Source organism: Callithrix jacchus, chromosome 4 (genome assembly GCF_049354715.1).
Source record: "Callithrix jacchus isolate 240 chromosome 4, calJac240_pri, whole genome shotgun sequence".
In the NCBI taxonomy this organism is placed as follows: domain Eukaryota; kingdom Metazoa; phylum Chordata; class Mammalia; order Primates; family Cebidae; genus Callithrix; species Callithrix jacchus.
Window position 1 is genome coordinate 62,762,104 of NC_133505.1, and position 6,138 is coordinate 62,768,241.

Consider the following 6,138-nt stretch of genomic DNA (forward strand, 5'->3'; position numbering starts at 1 on the left):
ATAATTAAAATATATAGATTCAATGAAGGACGTTTTAAGTATGTAAAAGTGAAAAGCAGAAAAAATATTTACGCATAATCTCTTACCTTGAAGTAAACAGTGTTGTACCCATAGTATATGTTATTTAGACCCTTCAAAAACATTGATGCCTATATAATATTTTCTTACCTAGATGACTATACCATACTTTATATCACTGAGGAAATAAAAGCTATCGTATAGGAATAAGACTCTAAATTTGTTTCCTGCTTTCAACTTAATCACTGACTCTTGTCCTGTTTCTTTTTTTGTTTTGCACCGAAGGGGATGTAGGAGTTATAAACTTCTTCCAAGTTTTACCTAAATTGATCTTCCAAACATAGTATTTTTTCCTGTAAACTTAGGGTACTTCTTAATCACTTGTAGCCTTTCGAGTTTCCCATGATTTCCTCATCAGTCATTGTTCTCAAAAGAGCTTTGCTATTATTTTGTATATGAGTTTGACATTTCTTTTTCTTTTTTTTTAATATAGAAAACCTAAGTTTATTTGTTAAATTATAAAAACAAAACAATTTTCATTTGAAGTACTTTGAGGATATCATCCCAGATTCACTTGTTCTGTTACAGAAACTAATCTAAAAGGTTGGAAATGAAAGGATACAACCTAAGAGGTTATAACTGCAGGCTGGTAAGGCATGGCAAAGGAGCTCTCTCTTTGCCACTCAGTCTACCTATGCCTCCAAGCTCCTGTGCCTTTTTACCACATAGGTCTGCTAGCTTACAGAAGATGCATACAATGAAGGCAGGAATTATAGACCTACTCAGAGGGTACTCAGACATAGAAAGTTTTACATAAATAATAAACTACAAATACCCTCTTGGTTAAGTTAATTCATCAAGTTAATAGAGGTCATAGTATCTATCTTCTGCTGGTGACAATTTGTTGTCTCAGTATAGTCTGTCTCAAAAAGAACTGATTCAACTTGGGTTTTGGAAAAGGAAAAAGACTTTCATCAACTTCACTCCAGAGTGGAAGAAGTACCAAGTTCTCTCCTACAGTTAGGAGCAGAATCTTAAACTTGTATAAATCATTTTCAGTGATCAACATCTGTATCTTCATAATCTCTTATGAAATCATCTGTCCAAACCCTAGTTATATTATACTGGCTGCTTGTAGAGTGAGAAAGCATTTCTTCTAATCTTTCCAGTGTAGCTTGGTCTTCTGCTGTTAGATGGAATAATCCTCCTTCATAGGTGTAAAATGGTAGGGTGTCATCTTGTCCTTGTTCATGTGCTTCCACATCATATTCTCCATTGTAGTTATTTGAATCCTCATCCCCAGGATCTGGATACAAGACCTGGTATTCACACATTGCAGTGAACATTGCTTCCAATGCTGATTTAACACTAGATACAAATCTAAATTCAGTAATAGGTTCAACATCATCATCACTGTCTTTCTTTTCTTCATCAGAAACAGATTCTTAGGATTTTTCTAGTTTGTCATTCCCCATAACATACAAATGCTCTCATAATCACTTTGGTCTTTGGCAATGCATGTATGCTAATGGTGGGATATTCCAGTGGGAATCCTAATCCAGAGCCATCTAACCAAGACAGTGGCTCTCGGTGATTTAAAGGGTGCCGGTGCCCAGGCACTTCCACTTTGGCACATCTTCTGTGTCTGGCGGCTGCTGCCGCAGGTGCCCCTCCTCTGACCCCGGTGGTGGGAAACTTTTTTAACAGTTATTTTTTAGTGTAACAGAATGTTACCATTACACCTCCAAAACTCCAACTCACTTCAACAGAAAGCTCATTATAGGAAAATCCATGGTTACTTTTATAACTTACCTGGTTTTATTTTACTGCAGCATTTGAAAGAGTTTACTATGACCTTTGTCTTCAAATATTTTTCACCCTTGGCTTCTACGGACAGCTGTCTCTAAGTATTCCTATGACCTTTGTGTTGTCCTCCCTAATCTAGACCCTCCATTTTCTTTGCTGACTTTGTGTATTGGTATTTGTAGGACTTCAGTTGTACATATTTGTTTAGTTTCATTTGACATATTATCTAATTTCTATGAAATATGTTCATTTTACATCTAACTTAAGCCTTTTCATTTGTGATATGGATTATTGAAACAATTCTCATCAGTCTTTCTTCCTCTAGTCTTGTCTTCCTCCAATTAATCATCTGTATTGCTGTACGAGTAATAATTATATGTAATTCGACAACCAAATTACTCCCATGCCTAAAAATTTTTAATGGACTGTATGCTCTCTCTAGGATAAAAGTCAAATGCCCTCATGGATCTCTCTCTCTAGCCTTTACCTTTCATCTTCATCTGGTCCCCAATTTGAACTCATTAACCATGCACTATAATGCCTAGGGCATCTTTTTAAAGGCTTATTTTTCCTTGAAAGATCCCCATAATCTATCAGGGCTCTGATGAAATCTTATATAACCCTATTTCTTCAATGAGTTCATATGGCTACCCATTCATAATCATCCTAACATTTCATGTACCGTATTACAGTTGACAATTTACAACTCTATATTGCCGACTGGACCATAAATTATACTTCCCAGCCTCTGGTAACCATCATTCTACCTTCTGTCTCCATGAGTTCCATGGTTTGAATTTTTTTTTTTTTTTTTTGAAACGGAGTTTCCCTCTTTTTACCCAGGCTGGAGTGCAATGTTGCGATCTTGGCTCACCGCAACCTCCGCCTCCTGGGTTCAGGCAATTCTCCTGCCTCAGCCTCCTGAGTAGCTGGGATTACAGGCACGCACCACCACTACCAGCTAATTTTTTTGTATTTTTAGTAGAGACGGGGTTTCACCATGTTGACCAAGATGGTCTCAATCTCTTGACCTCGTGATCCACCTGCCTCAGCCTCCCAAAGTGCTGGGATTACAGGCTTGAGCCACCGCGCCCGGCCCATGGTTTGAATTTTTACCTCCCACAAGTAAGTGAGAACATACAAAGTTTGTCTTTTTGTGCTGGGCTTTCATCACTTGATGTAATGACCTCTAGCTGGATTTTTGTAAATGGCGAGAGATAGGGAACTAATTTCATTCTTCTTCATATGAATATCCAATTTTCCCAGCACCATTTATTGAAGAAACTCTGTTTCCCCAACTGTATGTTTCTGGCACCTTTGTAAAAAATAAGTTCACTGTATAGTTACAGGTTTGTTTCTGGTCTCTCTGCTCTGTTCCATTGGTCTGTGTCTGTTTTAATGCCAGTGCCATGCTCTTTTGGTTACTATAGCTGTGTAGTTTTTAAACTCAAGTAGTGTGATTCCTCCAGTTTTGTTCTTTTCGCTCAAGATAGCTGTGACTATTCTGGGTCTTTTGTAATTCCATAAAAATTTTAGGATTTTTTTTTCTATTTCTATGAAGAATGTCATTGTATTTTGATAGAGACTGAACTGAATCTGTAGACTGCTTTGAGTAGTATGACAATTTTGACGACATTGTGATTCCAATCCATGAACATGAAGTACCTTTCCATCGCACTGTGTCCTCTTCAGTTTCTTGCATCAATATTTTAGAGTTTTCGTTAGACCTTTCACTTCTTTGGTTAATTTTCAGATATTTAACTTGCTTTGTAGCTAATGTAAATGAGATTACTTTTTAAATTTGTTTTTAGGATTATTTGCTTTCAGCCTATAAAAATGCTCCTGATTTTTCTATGTTGATTTTTGAATACTGCAACTTTACTGAATTTGTTTATTAGTTCTAATAGTTTTTTGTGAAATTTCTAGTTTTTTCTTTCCAAATATGAGATTATATTTGCAAGGATAATTTGACTTCTTCCTTAACAATTTGGATGCCTTTTATTTCTCTTGTCTGCTTGTGCTAGCTAGAACTTTCAGTACTGTGTTGGATAACAGTAGGGATAGTGAGCATCCTTGTCATATTCCAGATCTTCAAGGAAACGCTTTCAGTGTTTTTTTTTTTTCCTATTCATGATGATACTTACTGTGGATCTGTCATACATAACTTTTATGAAGTTGAAGAATGTTTCTTGTATACCCATTTCTTAGAGTATTCATTGAGAGGGAATGTTAAACTTTATTATTTTTCAGCATCAATTGAAATGATTCTGTAGCGTTTGTCCTTCTTTCTGTTGACATATCACATTGATTGATTTGCATTTGTTGAACCGTCCATGCATCCTTGGGTTAAATCCCAAAGATGTTGATGAATGATCTTTTTAATATTTTGTTGAATTTTGTTTGCTAGTGTTTTGTGAAGATTTTTACGTTAATGTTCATTAGGGATTTTTGTCTTGTAGTTTTTTTTCATTTGATTTATCTTTAATTTTGGTATCAGGATAATACTGGCCCTGTAGAATGAGTTTGGAAGTACTCCCTTTTCCTCTATATTTTGGGATAGTTTGAGTGATATTGTATTAGTTCTTTTTTAAATGTTTGGCAAAATTCAGCAGTGAAGCCATTGGATCCCAGGCTTTTCTTTGGAGACTATTTCTTACAGCTTTGATCTCATTATTCATCTGTTTAGGTTTATTATTTCTTCATGGTTCAATGTTGGTAGATGGCATATGTCTAGAATATATCCATTCCTTCTGGGTTTTCCAACTAATTGCCATAGAGTTGCTCATGGTAGCCTCAAATGATCCTTTGAATTTTTATGGTATTGGGTATATTGTCTCCTTTTTTATTTTTGATGTCATTTGAGTCTGTCTAAATGTTTGTCAAGTTTGTTTTATTCTTTGCCTAAATGTTTGTCAAATTTATCTTTTCAAATAGCATCTTTTTCTTTCATTGATCTTTTGTACTGTTCATTCAAATTTATTTCTGCTCTAATCTTTACTATGTCTAGTCTTCTAAATTTGGATTGAGTTTGTTCTTGCTTTCCTAGTTTTTTAAGATGCCTCATTACTGAGGCAGGAGAATTGCTTGAACCCAGCAGGCAGAGGTTATAGTGAGCAGAGATCGTGCCACTGTGCTCCAGCCTGGTGACAGAGTGAGATGCTGTTTAGAAAAAAAGCCGTATTAGGTTGTTTATGTAAAGTGTATCTTCTTTCAGATGTAGGTGCTTTTAGCTGTAAACTACCCTCTCAGTGCTGTTTTGCTGTTTCCCATAGGTTTTGATATATTGTGTTTCCATAATCATTAATTTCAAAATATTTTTAAATTTCCTTAATTTTTCTCATTGACCCACTGATCATTCAGGAGCACATTAACTTTCATGTGTTTGTATAGTTTCCAAAAACTCCTCTTATTACTGATTTGTTGTTTTATTTCCTTGTCATCAGATTTAATTTCAATATTTTAAATGTTTAAGTCTTGTTTTGTGGCTTAACATATTGTCGATCCTTGATAATGATTCATGTGCTGAGAAGAAAAATATTTATTCTGCAGGTGTTGGATAAAATGTCCTGTAAATACATATTAGATCCATTTATTTCATGGTGCAGATTAAGTCCAATGTTTCTTTGTTAATATTTTCTGTCTAGATAACCTGTCCACTGCTGATAGAGGGGTGTTGAAGTCTCCAGCTATTATCATGTTGGAGTCTGTCTCTCTAGCTCTAATATTTACTTTGTTTATCTTGGTGCTTCATGTTGGGTGCATATATATTTTGAATCATTATGTCGTCTTGCTAAATTGACCCTTTATCATTATGTAATGATGTTCTTTATCTAGTCTTCATGTTTGAAGGGTATTGTCACTGGATATACTATTCTCGGATAGAAGTTTTTTTTGCCATCAGCGCTTTATATATGTCATGTCACTCTGTCCTGGTCTACAAGGTTTCCACTGAATAGTCTGCTGCCAGACATATTCGAGCTTCATTGATAGTTATTTGTTCCTTTTTTTTTTTTTTTTTTTTTTTGCTACTTCTAGAATTCTTTATCCTTGATCTTTGGGAGTTTGGTTATTGAATGATTTGAGGTAGTCTTCTTTGGGTTAAATCTGCTGTGTTCTATAACCTTCTTGTATTTGAGTATTGATATCTTTCTCTAGGTTTGAGAAGTTCTCTATTATCCCTTTGAATAAGCTTTCCACCCCTAGTTTTCTTTCTGCCTCTTCTTTAAGGCCAGTAACTCTTAGATTTACCTTTTAGAGGCTATTTTCTAGACCTTAGATGTGCCATATTCTTTTTTGTTCTGTTTTCTCCTCTGA

At 35.2% G+C, this 6,138-nt stretch overlaps 1 pseudogene; it reads right to left on the minus strand.

Annotated features, from left to right (window-relative positions):
* Positions 1–1,073: 1,073 nt before the first annotated feature.
* On the minus strand, positions 1,074–2,346 carry LOC100391675 (methylosome subunit pICln pseudogene; annotated as a pseudogene).
* Between the last annotated feature and the right edge of the window lie 3,792 nt (positions 2,347–6,138).